Genomic DNA, 9756 nt, shown 5'->3' with positions numbered 1-9756 from the left:
TGCGTCCCCTTTGCGTGACGCAGCCAGGCTCCGGTCAAGCCAGAGGTCGCAGGCCCAGTCCCACAAGGGTCGGAAATCACCCTCACCTTTTTTTTAAGTTCAAACAAAAGTTTGAACTTAGCCAAAAGGCCGAGAAGCGATAACCCGAAGAGGGGCCAGAATTCTCACCTCACCGGCCGGTCTCCCTGGCTGACTCGGGCTGGCGCCGTCCTTTCCTTGGCCGTTCACGGGCCTTTCGCCTCTTTTCCCCATCTCTTGGCAAGAGCTCAGCCAGTGACAAAAGGAAAAAGAGGCCCTGGCGTCGGGGGCGGGGGTCTTCCGGCTCCCAGAATCCTCAGCAGTCGCCTCATTATGCGTCCATTAGCATACCCACGTTGCCCAGTTTCTAGTTTTTGCATGCCCCTCCCCTTCCTGTCCACTGCCTCCAGCCCCTTGGTCGGGAGGCCTGGCCACCCTGGACAGCACCCTGGCAGCAAGTGGCCGGCACCTCGCCCTCGCTTACCCAGGACTCTGTTGCCCTGTAGCTTAGGCCTATAGATAAGGCTCGGCCGTTCGTGGCCGTTCGGGGGCAGGCAAAGAAGGCAAAGGACTCTGCCTCTTCCTTCTACCCAGAGAAGGCATGGACAGTGTCCAGCTCTTCTGTTCTGCCACAGGCAGCTCCCCCCCCCGACTCTCTCTCTCTCTCTCTCTCTCTCTCTCTCCCTCTCTCCCCCTTCCTTCCTTCCTGTCTTACCAACGCGGTAGGGCTAAAACGAAATAAATAATTAAATAAATCAATCAATCAATCAATAAAACAAGACACGGCTGCCAAAAAGTGGCCAGGTTGGTTTTATTTACACCCAAAGACATTAGCGCCACTTTACAGAAAGCCAGTGAAACGCTCCTTTTGCATCTTTTTTTTCAACAGCATGTGTTTCCCCGGGTGGGGAGGTGCACCATTCCTGGAGGTACTGCAATACCAGGTTGATGCGTGGAGTGGACAGAGCAAGCTCCTATTCCATCTCCCTGTTCCAAAAATCAATTTAATATATGGTCCCCAGATAGAGGACGTATCAGATATTAAACTGATAAGAACAGATATTTTTTTTTTTTTTTTTTTTTTGTTTTGAAATCCTTTATTGAAGGTATTTGTCATAGAAAATACAACACAGTTTTTACAGAAAGGTTTCAAAAAAATGGTTAGGCATAGTTTACAAAACATGTTTAGAAACATATGCATGGTTCAAAAATTGTTCATATTGTAACAGTGAGAGAGAAAAAACCCCAGTCCCTTTATGGGTGGGGAAAAACTAAAACTTTATTTAAGGCCTATATATAAGGGCCAATCCATAGACACCTGGTGGCTTGGTGTTATTGTTGAAACTGCCACTCCCGGTTGGGAGGGTTTGAAAAACTAAAATTTTATTCATGGCCTATATAAGTGCCAATCCGTTTGACACCCGGTGGCAAGGTGGGGTGGGGGAATAGGAATCAGGTCACCCAGCCCTTCCAGTTTTTCACCTGCCAAAGATGGTTTGCCTTGTCCTGACCTTGTAAGGTGCGGTCAATGTACAAATAGGTAGTCACTTTGTCAAGGCAAAGGTTACGACAGTCTGAGAGGGTTAAATGTTTGTGCGCAAAAAGTAGCAGATTACGGGCTTCCCACAGCGTCTGTTTGCCGCAGTTCAGCAGTCTCCAGGCAACGATGCGCTGAGAGGGAGGAAGGCCCAAACCGTACAACAGAGTCGTAAAAGTGAGGGACGGAATGCCTGCTATGTGAGTCAAGAACGGTTGTAGTAAAGTCCAAAAATCCTTGGCGTATCTGCAGTTCCAAAAAAGATGAGCAATAGTTTCCTCGTGAAGACAAGTAGTCCGGGGGCAAACTGCAGAAGGAGCGAGGCCCCGCCTGTGCTGAAAAGTTTTCACCGGGAGACATCCGTGAACACTCATCCAAGCCAAGTCTTTCTGCACGTGTGTGAGGGAGGGATGACTCACAGAGGACCAGATTTCTGTAGTATGTGCTTCCGAAAAGGAAAGGACTGTTTCTGTCTGTTCTTTCTCAAAAAGATATTTGTTAAGAATTTTTGTATTCAAACTTGTGTCCAATGGTAAAACGGAAAAATCTAACTCCTTTAGAAATAAACGTAATTGTCGGAAATAGGGAGGGAGGACATAGGATAAGGGGGTGAGGTTCGTGGGGCGAAATAATTTAAAACGACGTAAAAGAACACCTGCGTAATATCGAGTAAAAAAACCAGCGGCATGCATTGGGGAACGAGATACACAGGATAAAACAGCACAAAGGAGTTTGGAATAAATGAAAAAATAGACATCGGGAAAAGTTTTACCACCATGGGACCAATGTTTACAAACTTTGATTCTTGAGAGTTTTTCCATACGGGAGCTCCACAGGTAAGAAAAAAACATTTTAACACATTTCTGCAAAGTGGCCCGGGAAGGGGGATAAATCAGAGCCAGGTACAGCATGATTGGCAATAATACTGTTTTGATGATTAATATCTTACCCTCCATCGTGAGTTTCCTGGTAGACCACATAGCAATTTTTTGTGACATTTTTTCGTAAACAGTCACCCAGTTTTTTGTTTCGTGACCGTTCCCTGCAAAGTATATTCCAAGAATTTTTGTAGGTTGACTGGTTACCGATACTGGCAGTTTTGCCATATGGTCCCATGGGCCCAATGTAAGGCACACACATTTGTCCAAATTCAGACCTAGTCCTGACAGTGGCTGAAAGGAAGAAACATGCTGGACAGCACTACGAACTGCCTTTGGGGTAGCACAGAAAACAGTAACATCATCCATGTAAGCCACTACTTTTGCCGGGATACCTGACCCTCCGGGGACAAATGTGCCTGTAAGGAGGGGTTCAGCACGGAGGTGACTTAAAAAAGGTTCCAATGCACTAATAAATAGGATTGGGGACAGGGGGCAGCCCTGCCGGACTCCCGCATGTATAAACAGTTCCGGGGTATGAACACCATTGATATTGATAACACTGTTAGCTTGGGCATATAAAGTAGAAACCATGTGTATAAAGGGGTCAGGAACTTTAAATTTACGTAATACCTTGAACATGTATTGATGGGAAACCCTATCGAAAGCTTTTTGGAAATCTAAACTTAAGACACCTAGGGGGATGTGACGTTCTTGGGTATAGTATATTACGTCCCGGAGGGTAGTGAGGCTATCCGTTATGTGACGTCCACGCAAGGCACAAGTTTGATCTGGGTGTATGCAGGTGCCCATCACGGAACTGAGTCGCCGGGCCAGAATTTTGGACACTAATTTATAATCAATGTTTAAGAGGGAGATGGGTCGCCAGTTTTGGAGAGAGGTTTCATCTCCTTTTTTATGTAGGAGTGTAATGACCCCTTTGGAGAAGTCAGAAGTTAAATCCCTATTTTGAAAGCTGGTGGTTATCATGGTCATAAAGTCTGTACAAATGAGATCCCAAAAAGTCCTATAAAATTCCCATGGAAGACCATCGAGGCCCGGACTGGAGCCCCGTTTAGCAGTGGTGATTGCACTAAGATATTCTTCCCCAGTGAAGGGGGCGGCAAGGTTGGACTGATGGGCATCTGAAAGTTCTGTAATGATGGTTTGGCAATATGTATCTAATTCCTGTGTGGTGGGTAGGGGGTTGTGTGGAGTGTATAATGTTTGATAAAATTGAAAGGCAATTTGTTTACAGTGTGTAAGACCATGGCAGGGGACACCATCAGAATTTTGGAGGACCGTAATAAGCTTATGACTTTGTTTTGCTTTTTGGAAAAAGAAAGAAGTACATTTTTCGTCCTCTTGATAATGTTGAACTCGGGACTGAAAAATGAGCGATTTACCTTTGCGGTGCAGCCAAAGTGTTTGGGCCGTTTTAACGTGTCGCACTTCCTCACTGACATCTTTCCCTGCGTCACTCAGCTGTTGTAGCACTAGAAGTCGTCGCTGAAGATGTTGGAACTGCGCCCAAACTTCTTTCCGAAGAAGAGCTGCCTGTGATTGGAAAAACATTTTAGTTTTGCATTTCACCCACCTCCACCATTGATAGTTGGATGAAAAGAGGGTTTTATTCTGTGCCCATTTGGCATAGCAGCGTCTATATTTTTGGCAAATCAAGGCGTTCTCCAGCAGTTGGCAATTGAGCTTCCAATAACCAGGACCTCTGATTGGGTGTGCAGGAAGTTCGAAGGTGACATGGAGGCAACGGTGATCAGAGAAAGCCACTGGGGTCAAGCAGCACTTGGTGGCAACTAAAGTTTTTGAGGCAAAAACAAAGTCTATGCGAGAACGTGCGTGACCGTGAACAGCTTCCCAGGTGAAGCAGGTGCCTGGAGAATAATGTTTAGCATAGGTATCATACAGGTCCACATCGTACAACAACGTCTTTAAAACTTTTGAGGTGACATCCAGTGAATAAGTATTTTGCTGACCCTGACGATCGCTGAGATGCATGATACAGTTAAAGTCACCAACCAATAGCAGCGGAATAGTACCTGTGAGAAACGGCTTGATCACATGGAATAAGTGTTCTCTCTCCACTTTCTGAGCTGGGGCGTAGATAGTACATACTCTCATGGAAACCCCATCCATTTGTAAAGAGAGAAGGAGTGCACGCCCAGGTGACAAAATCTTTTCCCCTGTTATCTGCCAATGTTTGTTTCGGAAAAGGAGTGCTATTCCGTCATTTTTGTTTGGTCCACCTGACCACACGGAAGGGCCCTCTGTCCAATGTTTGCTGTAGGGGGAGTAGTCAAGACAAGGGGGCATATGACACTCTTGTAAACAAATTAGGTCAGCAGGCAAAGTTTTACAATAGTCCATGATGGCAACCCTAGTCAATTTTGTGCTCATACCTCTGACGTTGCAGGAGGTGATGTTGAGGAGCATAAATATGTAATAAAAAAGGTCTGGCATATACTTTATTCAGGAGAAGAAAGATCATCTGCCTCTGTGCCGAAACGTTGGGCATCAGGAAGCAGTGAAGCTGGAAAAAGAGCTTCCAGGTCAGGAGTGGCTTCGAAGTCTGGCACTGGGCCAGTACGTACCTTGAGTTCCTGAGCCACATGATGGTGATCCTCCTCGGAGTCCGAGAGGTGTGTGAGCGGGGCGTAGCGGCTCCCACTCGAAGGGCGGTCGAGGGATGTCGTCCGCCTCTTAGCTCGAGTAGGTGCAGGAGTGTCTGTTACCTTGGTACTTTTGGTCTTACGTTTACTGGAAAAATACGTTGTCCAGCCACTGTGATCCATGTCCGGTGCTGCAGGAAGTTTCTGTAAAGATACTTGAGGGGAAGAGGAGGATGCAACAACATGTGCAGGTGGTGCTATGTGCGAGGTGGTAGCCCGTGGGTGTGATATTAGGTCCTCTAGTGGTGTTTCTGGAATACAATCTGGCACTGGGCTTTCATTCTGACTGACGGAGGGAATGACTGTGGTTGGAGGGGGAGGTGTGGGGTCAGTGGGATGGGGTTTGGCTCGTTTTTGTCTTTGTTCTAAGGCTCTGTTTTTTATTTTTTGGGCGTCTAATCTATCTAGTTCTTCCTGTACTATCTGTTGTGTGATTTCATGGGGGTCAATTGGCAAAGGGAAGTTTGGATGAACAGTAATATCATCAGGGACCTCTGTCTCTGGGTGGGTGGATAAAATGGGAAGATTGTCAATACATCCTAAGAGCTGTGAGTCAGGAATGTCGGGAATGGCGTTGGGGTCCGGGTGGGGAGCCTCCGGGTTATCAGTGGGTTTGGTAATGGGGAGCGCTGGGTTTGGGGGGGATGAAATGTCACGGGTGGAAGCAGCCTGCGCATAAGTGAATTTCCCTTTTGGACATTGTTTAAATAAGTGGTCGTCGCTCCCGCATAAATTACATTTTTTGGGGGCGGGGCAGAAAGGAGCAGTGTGATTGGAACTACCACAATTGCGGCAAACTGACCCTGAACACTGATCTTTAGTGTGACCGAACTGTTGGCACAGTCTACAAAATAAAGGTTGCCCTGAATACACCAAAAAACCTTTGTTTGTGCCCAATGTGAATGTTTGTGGGGGGTGTGCTAGCCCACGTACACCTTGCGAATCTTCCTTAAAAACCACAGAATATTTACGTTTCCCATTCCATATCCCGCACATATTTTTAATCTTTTGTCCACCCCGAATTTTGGAACAGTACCGGGAAAGGAACACTTCAATAAATCTGGGATCTGTATAGGGGTTGTACATGTGGACAACCAATACCACTTCTTTAGGGGCAAACAGTGGGAGGACAGTAAGCCCGGAAAACACAGAGGGGGGGATTCCAGTATTAGAAGTGTCTAGAACCTGTTGGCAAATAGAGGCACTAGAAAACGTGATATCATAGACACCCCTATTAGAAAAATCTTGAATACATTCTATAGCTGTATGGGAAACATCACAGGTAGTTTTCAACAAATCCTCAACAATAAAAAACAGATTCTTATCTTTACGGTGGTCACCGTTGACCTCAACCCTAATTGAGTTAGGTATATAATCGTAGTTACGAGTAGGACTCGTAGTGGGGAGAGCAGCCGTCATAGTGAAAGGTAAAGGGAAACAGGATGAGGGAGAAAGAAGAAAAAGGAGGTTTGGGGATTAAATATTTGGTATATAGGTCTAAAAAAAGGTGCTTCAGTCCGTTCAGTCAAAGGAGCTGAACTGCGCAAGTAAAAACCATGAAGAATGGCGTGGACAGCAGGAGGTCCTGTGCCAAGCGCCTTACCGGGAGATAAAACAAGGTCCTCTGGTAAATGGCGCGGCGCGGAAATTCCTTTTCAACGGGTCTGTTGAAGAATGACGGCGAAGAACTGCGTCCAGAGGCCGGTGTAGTGATCCTGATGACCAGGGAGAGATGGAGGGCCCCGTCCGGGGCCTCCTGTAGAGGCACCTCTGGATAGTCCTTTCTTGAAGCACTATCGTGTGTTTACTATAAAAATGAAATAATCAAATAATAACATGAATAAAATTAAAATGAAAAAAAATGGGGAACGTAAAATGCAAAAAGAGTGCCTAAGGAGTAATTGTCCTGAAAAGGACAGCTCCTAGCACTACTGTCAACTCCGGTAGGGCTAGCCCAGATGTTACACAAGCTTCCCCCCCAATCTCCTGAGGTCACTGCGCAAGAACAAACTCGCACTGCTCCTCAAAGGAGATAAGGGACCCCACACCGGGAGGGACCGGCAGGTGCAATCCGTCTCAATCCTTGTGACAAGGGGGCATCAGCCTTGCTCCGGACAAGCCAGAGGACGAAGGCCCATCCCCCAAGTCACTCAGAAAGAGATTCGATCACTTCAGGCTCCGGTCAAGCCAGAGGTCGCAGGCCCAGTCCCACAAGGGTCGGAAATCACCCTCACCTTTTTTTTAAGTTCAAACAAAAGTTTGAACTTAGCCAAAAGGCCGAGAAGCGATAACCCGAAGAGGGGCCAGAATTCTCACCTCACCGGCCGGTCTCCCTGGCTGACTCGGGCTGGCGCCGTCCTTTCCTTGGCCGTTCACGGGCCTTTCGCCTCTTTTCCCCATCTCTTGGCAAGAGCTCAGCCAGTGACAAAAGGAAAAAGAGGCCCTGGCGTCGGGGGCGGGGGTCTTCCGGCTCCCAGAATCCTCAGCAGTCGCCTCATTATGCGTCCATTAGCATACCCACGTTGCCCAGTTTCTAGTTTTTGCATGCCCCTCCCCTTCCTGTCCACTGCCTCCAGCCCCTTGGTCGGGAGGCCTGGCCACCCTGGACAGCACCCTGGCAGCAAGTGGCCGGCACCTCGCCCTCGCTTACCCAGGACTCTGTTGCCCTGTAGCTTAGGCCTATAGATAAGGCTCGGCCGTTCGTGGCCGTTCGGGGGCAGGCAAAGGAGGCAAAGGACTCTGCCTCTTCCTTCTACCCAGAGAAGGCATGGACAGTGTCCAGCTCTTCTGTTCTGCCACAGGCAGCTCCCCCCCCCGACTCTCTCTCTCTCTCTCTCTCTCTCTCTCTCTCTCTCTCTCCCTCTCTCCCTCTCTCCCTCTCTCCCCCTTCCTTCCTTCCTGTCTTACCAACGCGGTAGGGCTAAAACGAAATAAATAATTAAATAAATCAATCAATCAATCAATAAAACAAGACACGGCTGCCAAAAAGTGGCCAGGTTGGTTTTATTTACACCCAAAGACATTAGCGCCACTTTACAGAAAGCCAGTGAAACGCTCCTTTTGCATCTTTTTTTTCAACAGCATGTGTTTCCCCGGGTGGGGAGGTGCACCATTCCTGGAGGTACTGCAATACCAGGTTGATGCGTGGAGTGGACAGAGCAAGCTCCTATTCCATCTCCCTGTTCCAAAAATCAATTTAATATATGGTCCCCAGATAGAGGACGTATCAGATATTAAACTGATAAGAACAGATTTTTTTTTTTTTTTTTTTTTTTGTTTTGAAATCCTTTATTGAAGGTATTTGTCATAGAAAATACAACACAGTTTTTACAGAAAGGTTTCAAAAAAATGGTTAGGCATAGTTTACAAAACATGTTTAGAAACATATGCATGGTTCAAAAATTGTTCATATTGTAACAGTGAGAGAGAAAAAACCCCAGTCCCTTTATGGGTGGGGAAAAACTAAAACTTTATTTAAGGCCTATATATAAGGGCCAATCCATAGACACCTGGTGGCTTGGTGTTATTGTTGAAACTGCCACTCCCGGTTGGGAGGGTTTGAAAAACTAAAATTTTATTCATGGCCTATATAAGTGCCAATCCGTTTGACACCCGGTGGCAAGGTGGGGTGGGGGAATAGGAATCAGGTCACCCAGCCCTTCCAGTTTTTCACCTGCCAAAGATGGTTTGCCTTGTCCTGACCTTGTAAGGTGCGGTCAATGTACAAATAGGTAGTCACTTTGTCAAGGCAAAGGTTACGACAGTCTGAGAGGGTTAAATGTTTGTGCGCAAAAAGTAGCAGATTACGGGCTTCCCACAGCGTCTGTTTGCCGCAGTTCAGCAGTCTCCAGGCAACGATGCGCTGAGAGGGAGGAAGGCCCAAACCGTACAACAGAGTCGTAAAAGTGAGGGACGGAATGCCTGCTATGTGAGTCAAGAACGGTTGTAGTAAAGTCCAAAAATCCTTGGCGTATCTGCAGTTCCAAAAAAGATGAGCAATAGTTTCCTCGTGAAGACAAGTAGTCCGGGGGCAAACTGCAGAAGGAGCGAGGCCCCGCCTGTGCTGAAAAGTTTTCACCGGGAGACATCCGTGAACACTCATCCAAGCCAAGTCTTTCTGCACGTGTGTGAGGGAGGGATGACTCACAGAGGACCAGATTTCTGTAGTATGTGCTTCCGAAAAGGAAAGGACTGTTTCTGTCTGTTCTTTCTCAAAAAGATATTTGTTAAGAATTTTTGTATTCAAACTTGTGTCCAATGGTAAAACGGAAAAATCTAACTCCTTTAGAAATAAACGTAATTGTCGGAAATAGGGAGGGAGGACATAGGATAAGGGGGTGAGGTTCGTGGGGCGAAATAATTTAAAACGACGTAAAAGAACACCTGCGTAATATCGAGTAAAAAAACCAGCGGCATGCATTGGGGAACGAGATACACAGGATAAAACAGCACAAAGGAGTTTGGAATAAATGAAAAAATAGACATCGGGAAAAGTTTTACCACCATGGGACCAATGTTTACAAACTTTGATTCTTGAGAGTTTTTCCATACGGGAGCTCCACAGGTAAGAAAAAAACATTTTAACACATTTCTGCAAAGTGGCCCGGGAAGGGGGATAAATCAGAGCCAGGTACAG

The 9756-nt window shown here is 46.7% G+C and overlaps 2 pseudogenes; both read right to left on the bottom strand.

Annotated features, from left to right (window-relative positions):
* Positions 1 to 925: 925 nt before the first annotated feature.
* On the bottom strand, positions 926 to 1128 carry LOC138297575 (U2 spliceosomal RNA; annotated as a pseudogene).
* Positions 1129 to 8219: 7091 nt separating this feature from the next.
* Positions 8220 to 8421, bottom strand: LOC138297587 (U2 spliceosomal RNA; annotated as a pseudogene).
* Positions 8422 to 9756: the final 1335 nt, after the last annotated feature.

This window comes from Pleurodeles waltl, chromosome 5, assembly GCF_031143425.1.
Source record: "Pleurodeles waltl isolate 20211129_DDA chromosome 5, aPleWal1.hap1.20221129, whole genome shotgun sequence".
NCBI classification, from domain to species: Eukaryota; Metazoa; Chordata; class Amphibia; order Caudata; family Salamandridae; genus Pleurodeles; species Pleurodeles waltl.
The sequence above is the reverse complement of the archived record's forward strand: the minus strand, read 5'-3'. Positions and strand labels throughout refer to the sequence as shown.